The sequence below is a fragment of the Myodes glareolus genome, chromosome 9 (assembly GCF_982192425.1).
Source record: "Myodes glareolus chromosome 9, mMyoGla1.1, whole genome shotgun sequence".
In the NCBI taxonomy this organism is placed as follows: Eukaryota; Metazoa; Chordata; class Mammalia; order Rodentia; family Cricetidae; genus Myodes; species Myodes glareolus.
Window position 1 is genome coordinate 8,116,530 of NC_142034.1, and position 12,520 is coordinate 8,129,049.

The following is a 12,520-nucleotide window of genomic DNA, read 5'->3' on the forward strand; positions in this document are numbered from 1 at the left end:
TGTCATGCAGCAATGGTCTCTGAATTGAAACAGCCCTTCCTACGGGCAGGCTCCTGAAGACCCATAAAGACAAAGAAAATATCCAAGGCTCAGGAACAAAGTGACTCACAGGTGTCAGGAAGTTCCTGGATCTTACAAGGCTCACAAGGCCCTTCCTGAGGTTCTGTAGGTGGTAATGGCAACCAAGGATTAGAGATTTGCTGGTCTATTGAGGTGCCCATGAGTCCCTCAGGGAGCTCCAGGGATACAGTTTCCTGAGTTGCTGGGTATCCAGTCAAAAATCACTGGGCAGTTAAGAAGGCATCCAAAGTTGCTTATATTCAAGGGGGGGGGGGAATTAATATAAACCAACCCAAATGATCCAGATGTTGTAACTGATAAGGAATTCAGCATCACTGTAAGTATCTTCAACATTTTTATGGAGAATTGTATGCCTATAGGAGATATACGCAAAGTAGGGAATCCTGTTAAAGAGGCAGGAACTACTGAAAAGAGCAGACTGGGGCTGGGGAAGTGGCTCAGCGGATAAGGGCACCTGCTATGCCAGTATGAGGATCTGAATTCGAATCCCAAGGACCCATGTAAAGCTGGGTGAGGTAGCTCTTACAGAGAGATGGGGGCTGTCTTAGTTAAGGTTTTTATTGCTGTGAAGAGACACCATGACCACGGCAACTCCTATAAAGGAAAAATTTTAATTGGGACTGGTTGGCTTGCAGTTTCAGAGGTTTTAGTCCATTATCACCACGGTAGGAAGCACGGTGGCACACAGGCAGACATGGTGCTGGAAAAGGAGCCAAGAGACAGAGGGAAGGTGAGAGACTGGGCCTGGTTTGAGCATTTGAAACCCCAAAGCCCATCTCCAGTGACACACGTCCTCCAACAATATCACATTGCTAGGTAGCGTCTCTGTTAAGCAGCATCACTCCCTACGATCAAACATTCAAACCTATGAGTCTGTGAGGGCCGTTCCTATTCAAACCACCACAGTGGAAGAGAGCAGAATCTCCAGAGGCTCACAGGCCAGCCAGCCAGGTATATGACAAGTTCAATAGCAAACTGTCCCTGTCTCAGAGAAGGTGGAAGGTGAGGATTGACACTTGAGGTTGTCCTCTGACCTTGACATGCACACCGTGACAGGGTCACACCCATACTCACACACATGGATGCTCACACACACACATACGTGAATCATACACACGTACGTTTTTTTTTTAAAGATTTATTTTTATTATGTATACAACATTCTGCCTCCATGTATGCCCGTGCACCAGAAGAGGGCACCAGACCTCATTACAGATGGTTGTGAGCCACCATGTGGTTGCTGGGAATTGAACTCAGGACCTCTGGAAGAGCAGCCTGTGCTCTTAACCACTGAGCCATCTCTCCAGCCACACACATATGTTTTAACCCACAAAGATTAACTGAAAACCCTTTTTACAGTAGTATTGAGACAGATAAGGGGACTCTCCTGTGTGGTTTGAATGAGAATGACCCCCATAGGTTCACATATTAGAAAGCATGGGTCTCCAGATGGTGGCTGTTTGTGGAGGATTAGGAGGTGTGAACTTGCAGGATGAAGGTTATCCTGGAGATGGAATCTGCGTTTTCAAAAGGTTCACGTCATTTTGAGTTAGCTCTCTCTGCCTTCTGTTTGTGGATCGAGCTGTGAGCTCTCAGCTGTTCCTGCGGCCGTGCCTTGCTCTGCCATTGTGGACTCTAATCCTCTGAAACCGTAAGCCCAGTTAAAGATCCTTTCCATTTTAAGTTGCCTTGGTCATGGTGTTTTGCCACAGCGTTAGAGAAGTAGCTACGGCACCTCCTTTCTCCGAAGCACTGAGCAGGTGTTAACCGGGGAAACACTACTAAAGTCATTATTGGTGTAAATAAGCAAAGATGCCGGAGGGCTGGGGCAATCTGACTCCTTAATTGGCAGCTGCTGGGCTTTCTCTTACTGCCCTGGCTTCTTCGTTGAGCTGAAGGGCTGTCAGGCAGGCAGCCAGCTGAACTATCCTCATGCCAAGACTGTTCTTCTGAACAGACACTCAAGAAAATCAAAGAACAATTGTGTTTAATTACTCTGGCTCCTTTAGGTGCAGCCTCGGTCATGATTGCTTCCTGCAGTGTATTGGACACTTTGGTAATGCAAGCCACAATGAACTCTGCATGACCCTGCAGTCATTAGTGGGAGGCATTTCCTTTGGTGGCCTAGCAGGACTGCTGTGACTGGTACCAAAGACGCAGTTCTGTGATTGGTGCAAATCCAAACCCTCATTTACATATCAAGTTTTCTGTGATCAAAACAGAAAGAACTTTTCTGTGTATGTCAAACAAATCATTCGGCTCACTTAGGTGGACAGGAGACATACTCCTGTCTCTTCCAGTTTGCAATCTTAAGCCCGATAAAACGTCTCTGGAGTGGTCTTTCCTTGCCTCTCTTTCGTTGTGCAACTAATCTGAGGATGAAGAACAGGACAGCAGAGAGAGCAGAGTGTCACCCATGACAAGCACAGAGGAGTGGCAGCCTCGGTGACAGCTGAGCAGCCTAGGTGACAGGGCCTGGCTGATGGACAACTGAAGAAACACCAGCTAAACATTTGGGGGAAGTGACCAGAGCAGGAACACGGATGATGGCAGAAAGATGAATTGCCAAGGCTGGAGGAGGAGAGAAGGCTCTAAGGGAACAAGAAGAGAGGACACAGGCCGGGCTGCTCGAAGATCCCAGAGTGCCGTCACGCTTCTAGGGTCACAGACCTCAGACTTCCCAGGTCTGGAAGCCTTCACAGTAGTTTGCTGTGAGGTGCCGAGGAATCCTGATGCCTGGGTCGGCTTTGGAAGATGCAACACGACCTGATGCCAAGGACAAAGGAATCTTGATTTCCCGTACCTTCACAAGAGCTGGAACATTTGTTCGGTTAGACAGATGGCTAAGGGTCCTGCTAGCCAAAGTCTGCACAAGAGCTGGAACACCAGAGAGCATCCTCGGTTACCGCGCCTGCCTTCCCAGTGCTGCCCTCTGCTGGTAAACACCCAGGAGTGTAGAAGCTTGCCCAACAGGAACACCTGAGAGCTTCTCCTGACTAACCCACAGTTCCTAGGTAGAGCAAAAGGACACCAGCCCCCTGATTATGAAGGAGAGCATTCTCTCTCTCTGCATCGTATTTTTCAGCACTATGGTCAATGGTAACAGAGTTTTTGAGCACTAGAAATGGATCACAAGTTAATTTTATTTCATTTGAGTGAGTTAAAATTGATACCCCATCGGTATTGTATTGGGTGGTGTGGTTCAACACCGGAAATGTACATGACCTAAATGAAAGAGTGAAAGCAATTCCTTGAATTGCTTGGTGATTGATTGGAGACAGAAGAAGAAAAGACAGTTAATTTGAAGATAGCTCAATATAAATTATCCACCGAGAAGAGTAGAGAAAAGATAGTGGAAAAGAAAATGAACGCAGCCTCATAAATCAACAAGACTAAATAAAGCCATTGTAGAGACCATATTCGTGGTTCTAGAAGAAGGGAAGGAGAGACCCCGAGAGATTCACATGTGGGTCCATCACAATCAAAGAAGGAAAAATCCAAAAATAGAGAGAGACTTCCTAAGTGGTCAGAGAGCTGGATAACTTCTCATCGGGGAGGAAGGAGGCTGGAAGACATTGGAACATGGATTCACAAGGAACTGAAAGAAAGATTGTCTGCCTCACAGAATTCTAGACCCAGCTAAACTATTCTTCAAAAATGAATGGAGGGGCTGGAGAGATGGCTCAGCTTTTAAGGGAGCTTGCTCTTCTTGCAGAGAGAGTTCGGATCCCAGCACCCACGGTGGGCACCTCACAGTTGCCTGTTACTCCAGCTCCCTCATGCGGACTCTGAGAAGTTAGCTCTTACACACACTTACCCAGACACAGGTACATATGCATACACAGATAACTAAAGCTAATTTCAAATATTTTTAAAAAATAAATGACTACGCACATTAATCTTCTTGTGATGTCATAACAAAAACGATGGATTTGTGAGTTAAGCAGCAGAAGTTTTTATCATAGATTTTGAATCTTGAATCTGATGGGGTGGTTGAGGTCTAGCAAGGGGGCTTGCTTCCTGGCTTTGGATGGACCGCCATCTCATGGTTCCCTCTCTCGGCTTTTCCTACTTTTGTGCTTTGTGCTCATGTGTGGGCATGGTGGGGAAGAGAGTCCCTCTTCTACAGTCAAAACTCCTGTCAGAGTAGAACCTTATATAATGGCCCTACTTAACATTTTTTTCCTTTTTCAAAGCCCTATCTTCAAGTGAAGTCCCATGGTATCTGGGTTTAGGGCTTCAGCATGGAAGTTTGAAGGCTTACAGTACATCATCCGTGGCAGGAATTACTTCGTCAAAGGATCAGTAAGTCCTTATACTAGTGAGGATTTTGTTGTTGTTTTTGTTTTTTTACTGTGGCCAAATAGCTCACAAAAAGCATCTTAAAGGAGGAAGGGTTTTTCTTGACTTAGAGTTCTTGGGGATACAGCCCATCACAGTGGGGAAGGCATAGTGACAGCAGTATGGTTTGCCTGGTTGTCACAAGCATCCCCAGTCCTGAAGGAGAGACGGGAAGAGTACAGGAAGCAGGCTGGGCTACCTAACCTCAAGCCCCGCCCACACGCCAGTGAGCCCCCGCCTCCTGTATGTTCCCCGGCTTTCCAGGACAGCTGCTCAGGAACCCAGTGTTCAGACACAGCCCGCGGAGATCATTTCATGTGCGAACTGCCATAGCTTCTGTAGATAAAGCCATCAAATACTTTCCGAGAGAAATGAAAATTGTGTCATAGTTTTTACAATGTATTTTAGAATTCTGGAAATAATTATTTCATAAAAAAAAAATAAGGAGCTATGTCCGTGGTTCCAATGTTATGGAGATGGAAATTATCCTTTCATCATAGTTTCAGCTCAGTTCTTTTAAAAATTAAAAAAAAAAAAAGGAAAAGAAATTGGGGGCCGTTGAGATGGCTCAGTGGATAGAGGTGTCTGTGGCCAAGCCTGATGATCTGAGTTCAATTCCTGGAACTCACATGGTGGAGGAAAACAACTGACTTCCGAAAGTTGTCCTCTGCGCATGCACCATAATATAAGTGCATGTGTATGCATGCACACACATGCATGCATGCACAAAAATGAATAAGTATAATTTTAAAAATTTAACATAATTAAAATATATTTTTTTCAGTTTTTTATTTTATTTATAATTTGGGACTATGCTTCTCAAATTTGTATGGAGTCAGGTGCAATTGAGTTCCACTGAGAGCTTGCTTCTTGGCTTGTCGGTGGCTGCCTATACCTAAAATCATAGCACTCAGGAATCTGAGGCAGGAGGATTGAGAATTGAAGACTACCCGGAGCTCCGTATCTTCAAAAGCAAAAACAATAAGGGTGGGAAACCAAAGAGCTCATGGCTACAGTAACCAACCAATCTAGGGAAAATATGAAGAGACACACACTTCCTAACCTCACGACCCACCATGAAGTCACAGAAGCAGCGAGGCGTTGCCATTGTAACAGACAAATTGGTCACCGAGACAGAATAGTGAGGTCAGAAATAGCTCTACAACTCCTACGATCAGTTGGGCTTTGACAACGATGCCAAAACATTTGAACAGGAAAAGGAAAATCTTAACAAACGTTGTTAGAACAAGCGGTGTCCGCATGGGAATGGAAGAAGCCCTACACAGCGCACGGAAATTAATATGGGATACACGGTGGACTCAGGTACTAAAAACCTGCGTTAAAAGGCTTTTAGGGAAATAAAAGAAAGAGGCTTCTGTAGTTTAAAAAGGGTGGGGATTCTTCTAGACAGGAACCAGAAAGTAATAACTGTAAAATAAAACAATTACAAATTAGACTTCTTCAAAATTAAAAACGCATCCAACGATCTGATTAGGAAAATGAAATAGCAAGCCCTGAACTGGGAGGAAATGAGAGCAGAACGCCTGTCTGACGGAGCACTTGGGTTTGGAACACGTAGTGGTTGCGATAAGACTAGGGATGTTTGGGTACAAAGAGAAAACAGGTTCGAAGACGCATCGCACAAAGAGAAGCTTGTGAATGGCCAGTACACACATTCAAATCTACATTTTATAGTAATTAGATAAATGCAATTAGAACTCACAATGCGATACACCACACAGCTACACCCACTACAAGGGCTAAAATGGGAAGGCTGACAATGCCAAGTGTTGACAAGGATATGGAGCAAACAAAAAGAAGTAGCATGCATTACTCAGGAGAGTGTAGAATGTTAGCATAGAACATTACAGCCAATTTATAAAAGCATTTGTATTCTTTTTCACATGTATGTGTATGTGGGTTTTCATGTTTACATGTGTGTGTGTGTGTGTGTGTGTATGTGTGTGTGAGTATGTAGAAACCTGAGGCTGACATTAGGAGTCTACTTTAAAGACCTGCCACTTTAGTTGTGGAGGCTGGGTCTCTGGCTGAACACTAGTCTAGCTAGTCTAGTGAGCCAGCTTGCCCTGAGATCCCCTGTCTCTGTTTTCTGAGTGCTAGGAGCCAGCATGCCTACCCAGCCTTCCTATGAGTGCTGGAGATATACACTTGTGCGGCAGATACCTTATTCACGGAGCGTCTGCCCTAGTCCGGTTTCTAAAAGCATTTTGACGGTGTCTCCCAAAGTTATTTGTGCGCTTATATGCTTATTCAGGAGTACATCACTGGGTGGGTTTTCAAGAGCCATGAACACAAAATTTTGCATGTGATTATTTGCTGCCGCTCTGTTCACAATCATCCAAACTGAAGAGAACACACATGTCCATCACAGAAGGGTAGACACAAGCACTTTAGGCAGAACGATGCGAGGAAAAGACCAGATAGGATGCGTGTATATTCTAAATGGGAATTTGGTAGAAGCCTGGAGCGATGGCTCAAGAGTTAAGAGCTCATACTGCTCTTACAAAGGACCTAAGTTCAATTCCCAGCACCCACATCAGCTGGCTCATAGCCACCTGTAACTCGTTCCAGGGGATCTGATGCTGCTTTGGGCATTGGTCGCCACCTCCACTCCCTTGTACACACTTATCCATAGTCATGCACATAAAATAAATCTTTTAAAGCAGGTGACTTATTAAATTGACTTGCTTGATAGGGACTAGTAATCCAACGATGACCATCTACGCGCTGGAGAGGCTGAGAACCTGATAGCTGCCCAGCCCACAAGAATAGATGCCCCAGCTGCCCCAGCTGGTACCAAAGGCCGGGGAGCCCTGGAGGGTCCCCAGGGAGACAATGACATTGACGTCATGTTGGAAGGACAGAGTCGCTGAGTCTGGTGTAAGCAACAGCAATAGACACACTGTTCCAGAAAGGCAAAGACAGGCAGGGTGTGCACTGTTTCTGAGTTGGACTTCTTTATTTCTGAGCTGTCCGTCGTAAGGTGCTGGCCACTTGGAAGGAGTCTTAGTCGATTCTCTCTGGAAACTCCCTCACTGATACACTAAGAGCTGTCTTCTAGGTCCTTCTACATCCTGTTAACTTGACTATCCATCATCACAAAAAACCCAAAGGAGCCACAGTAGAAGACTACTGTGAACAACAAGGAGGCTGGAGGCCTGTGGAAGGGCAGATGCCCTCACTGCAGTTACTCAAAGCGAACAGAAGAGATTCTGTGCTGAAAGCATATGTGCTCCATGGTTCTGCTTAAAGGGGTTTTATTATACAACAGGAGAAAACAGTCCTGCGGTGTATAATGAACTCATTTATAACAGAATATATAACATATAACATACATATATAAACTCATATATAATATAACACACACACACACACAAAAAAAAACTCACGTATAACATAATAAGGACTACCTAATGGAAGGAATACACTTTCCCTGGGAGCAACACTGCAGACAGTGGAGAGATTCCATATTGTAGTAAAGTGTTGGTTGATGTGAACCTCTCCATATGTCAAAACCAGAGCATGAAGATTTGTGGTTTCCAGTGTCTGCACACTTTGACTAAAACTACAAAGAAATGAAATGGAAGGATGTCAACCAGGAGAAAGACTGATGTCACCATGGGGGTCACATGACAAGTACACAGGGGTTTGTTATGCTCTCCGTCTATTTGTGGACGGTGGCCATTTCTTATAATAAAAAAGTGAGGGGGGAAACACATTATGATTTTGCATGCTTTGGCTCATGGCCTTGGAAATAATCAGAGAAACACCTTCCCTGAATGAAGACAGAGCCACCGGTGCTGGCTTTCTTCTTGCCCCCTTGGCCGTTTGTATACTCCTGCAAGGACTGTAATACCCAGAGGCACCTTGCCAAGGCTCACCTGAAAATGGTATAGCCCTGGGCTTCACTGTCGTTCGGAGCTGAGGCTTGTGGGTACCGGGGATGCAAGGCCTCTGACAGTTTTGAATGGTTACTTCCTTGAGGTGACCCACCTTGGTTGTCAGCAAAGCCAGGATAGCCTAGATGTTGGGAGCAGCCAAGGGTGGGAGTAAGGCTGGGGCTAGACTGCAGAACCCAGGAACTGCTTTCTGCTCCGTGGCTCCTACCCTAGGAGAGAGTGTCCCCACAGCACGCGGTGAGAAGCAGCATCTTCCTCCTCCACGACATTGCCTCGATCTTCTCTTACATCTTATATTCCCCTCTGCTTTACTCAACAGCCACCACTGGAGTTGGGAAGACTTCCATTTCCTTCCCACAGGACAACAACCCCCACCAGGTCACCCCAGAAGGCCCAGAACTGCGGCAGCAGGGAAGGATACATTGTGGTGGTTCAGCAGTGTGGCAGTGCCTTCCCCGGGCTATGGGCTTCTTTATGAAATTCAAATGTATGCAGAGAGACCAAGAGTGCACTGCAAACCCTTCCAGGGTACAAAAAAAAACCAAGCCTGTATTTGAAGCAAGGAATGAAAGAGAGAGGCTTGAGAGGCTGCCAAGAAATATTCTGCCTGTACCCCGGTGAACTCCATCCAATATCAGCTTAAGTAATGCTGAGAGACCATCTCACTCTTCCAAGTCTTCAGCTGTCCTGCTCCGAGTATGTCTGTAGCCGGGCCCCACAGCTGTCTGCAGCTCAGCAGCATGCTTCCTGTCCTGCCTGCATCTCAGCCTGCACCGAGATGAGACTAAGGTCTTTCCAACAGGCAGGGTTTGCCCCATGGGAGGCGGCTTAATTTTCTGTGACTTTGAAAAAAAAAATACAAATTCAAAACATGTAGCAGAAAGTCCAAATCCATGCACAGTTTATTAAATTAGCTCCCAATGACTTATTGTCAGATTCATAGATCAAAGCATCTCTCAATGGCCATCATGGAAACTTCTCATTGTAAATGGTAATTAGTACAGAGAACACCCCCTCCCCAAACTGTCAATGTGCAAAGAACTGTGGAGTGTTCAGTGCTAAATGGGGCAGTCAGACCATACCTCTTTCCCCAAGACTCGGGGATCTTCAAGGAAGGAGTGGAAAGATTTTTCAGGGCAACATCAAGGGAACGGCAGCCAGAGGTGGTTGGTAACCTCAGGGAAATGGTATTTTCCAGATACAACAGAACAGATGCACCTAGGAACTCATGGAGATTGACAGCAGGAACAAGACCTGCACAAGCTGAAGCCAGATGAGAAGACCAGCATGGAGAGGGTGGGTAGACATGAAATCCTCACTGGCAGAGGAGCTGCTGGCATTTGTGAGCTGCCGGGAGAGGAAGACTCAGTTTTCTGTAATGATGTGACCCTTGATAGGTTGACCATACATCAGGGCGAGCCCTACTTTTAAGACCAGCTGAGCAACATAAACTAGACTTGGTGGGGAAAGAAGAAAGAAGACAAAGAAGAAGAGGAAGAAGAAGGAGAGGAGGAAAAGGAGGAAGGAGAGGAGGAAGAGAAGGAGGAGGAGGAGAAGGAGAAAGGAGAAGGAAAGAAGGAAGGGGAGGGGGAAGAGAAAGGCAGGGGAGGAGGAACAGGATGGGGAGGAGGAACAGAAAGAAGGTAAGGAAAAGGAGAAGAAGAGGAGGAGGTGAAGGAAGAGTAAGAAGAAGGAGAAATCTCAAATTGGGTGGGATGAGATGAGAGGGCAGTAAGGGAAAGAGCTGGGGGAGAGGGGATGAATTAAAAAATAAGAATACGGAACTTGCACCTGCACCTCTGGGCCCACACCACACTTCTGCCATCCCCATTGGGAACCATTTAGCACATGGTTAGCCCTTGAGGTATTTTCTATTTTTGTCCTTTGAGGCAAGAGTAGGGTGACTCTGGGAAAGGCACAGGGAGAAAGCTGGTGAACCAACACTCTTCCAAAGGACCCCTGCACCCCTGTGGCTATTTTCATCCCAAGCTATGATATGTAGAGGTTGGAGGGACAACTGCCTTCCGAGGTTTGCCTGTGAGGAGGGAGAGCCAATTTATCCTGCCTGCCACACTAAGAGGATCCTTATCCACATTATCAGCAAAGAGAGCAGGAAGAAGCTGGCCAGGGTGAGCAGGCCACCGAGCAGACAGCCTTTTATTGTGCCAAACTCTTTCTTTAATTTCTGTGACAGGGTAATACAGAGTCTCAGGCCGTGACCTTTTCTCAGGCCATTATAGAAGTCAAATCTGGTTCCGTCAGGAGGCATCACCAGCCGGCTTCATCATCACTCTACGTGGAAGGTGACCCTGCACAGCACCGGATACAGACAGATGGGTCCAGCCCCACTTCTGCCCAGGCAGCACACAAGAGCCTCAACAGATGGCAGAAGATGCTGGAATGTAGATCCGCAGCTCTCCTGGACCACATCACTCTGAGGAGGGCTGGTGAGGGGGCGGACAATGTGTCTTAGTCTATCTTCTGTGGCTATCACAGAATAAACGAGGCTGAGCAATGCATAAAGAAAAGAGGTTTGTTTAATTTCATGCTGCTGGAGGCTGGGATGCCCTAGCCTGGGTGGACATGTGGGATCCACTTCTCTTGGGGACCCCTACTGCTTCAATCCATGGTGGAAAGCGGTAAACACGAGGGGCAGCCTTGCTTTAGGCCAACCGGCTCTCCTTTCCATCAGTCAGTCCCTTCAGAGCGAGAGCTCGCTTGCTCTAGAAAGTCCTGGGTCCACCTGCGAGGGCTCCACCCCAAGATACACAGTCTGCCCAGGATACCCTGGCTTACCTCCACACTGGAGACCAAGCCTCTTCGTGGGCTTTGGTGGCCAAACAGCATCCAAAGCACAATACAGACAGAAGGACAGTGGCAGGAAACCAGCACTGGAGCTGGGGAGATGGCCCATAAAAACTCATACGAGAAAGCCTTGGTATAGTGGCACACACTAGTAACCCCAGTCTTGGGAAGGTGCCAGCCCAGCCTAAATGGTGAGGTGCAGGGTAGTGAAATACCCTGTCTCAATAAACAAGGTAGATGACACCCAAGGGACAAGGCCTAAGACTGACCTCTGGCCTTTGCATGCATACGTACACATCTTCAACACACATAGACACACACACACACACACACACACACACACACATCTGCACAGGTGTGTGCACGCGGCTAGATTGGATTGGTGGATAAAAAGGTTATGCACCAAGCATTAGTCCTTCTGTTGGGTCCCTGATCACCTTGTGTGGCAGCAGGTACAGATTAGTGGACCTCAGGGAGGCCTTGAACTTAGTGTTTATCTGGGACTTTGGGAGCCCTCTAAGGAAGAGGAACGGGAAGACCAGCCTTGTCTGAGGTTCCAGACTCCACCAATGACTGAGCTGTCCAGGAGTCCAGGCTTCAACCCAGAGTTGACACTAGACCCATTGTGCAACGAAGCCTGGCAAGGAGACGGGACAGGGGAGAAGATGTCAGGGGCCTCATCCCAGGGGTTCCATCTTTGGAGGTTGCACCCTAGAGTCCGTACAGAGCCCTGTGGCACCTCCTTTAATAGGTGAATGTGCCTTAGGTGTCTGAGCCCAGAGGTCATCAGTCATGTGTCACAGCCCCTGGGGCTCAGTAAGGGGCGCTGCTAGCTCTGGTCATGCTTCCTTCGGATAGGTAGGACCTGGTGAAGATGGGGACCGCAGATGCTGCAGAACATAGCCCCAAGGTGATCAGGTGCCGGTCAGGCAGCCGTGCTCCAACCACAGCTCTGGAACTTATCCTCTCAGGGATGCTGGGGGAGCCAAACTCTCTCTTCACCTTCAGCAGCAGCAGGAAGTACCTGCTACCGGGGAGGTTCCATGACAGGCATTTTATGTACCGTGCATTACTGTGGAAACCTGTGCTCTTATCACCCCATGTCACGGATGGGAATGCCATACAATGAGGATGCGGTGTCTCTAGGATCTCTCTGGACTCCTGATGTTGGGTCACTAGTTTCTTCACAGATTCAATTCAGTTTTTCCAGAGTCTGAGGAAACAGGGCTGAGCCTCGGCCCTTTCCGGGGCACAGCCAGGGGGTGAGACCACCTCACCGCACAACACTGCTATGTTACTATACACACCTGCAGATTTCTGGAACATTCTGGAGGGTACTTGATCCTTCTGGAAATTTTCTAGTTTTTTTTTTC

The 12,520-nt window shown here is 47.0% G+C and overlaps 1 long non-coding RNA gene across 2 annotated transcripts in view; it reads left to right on the forward strand.

Annotated features, from left to right (window-relative positions):
• LOC146893345 (uncharacterized) overlaps positions 1–10,870 on the forward strand; it is a 30,740-nt gene extending 19,870 nt beyond the window's left edge. For both annotated transcript variants that reach the window (XR_015003451.2, XR_015738670.1), the window contains 2 exons: positions 9,541–9,638; positions 10,537–10,870. This is a non-coding gene — a long non-coding RNA (uncharacterized LOC146893345). The remainder of the gene's footprint in view (positions 1–9,540; positions 9,639–10,536) is intronic.
• Positions 10,871–12,520: the final 1,650 nt, after the last annotated feature.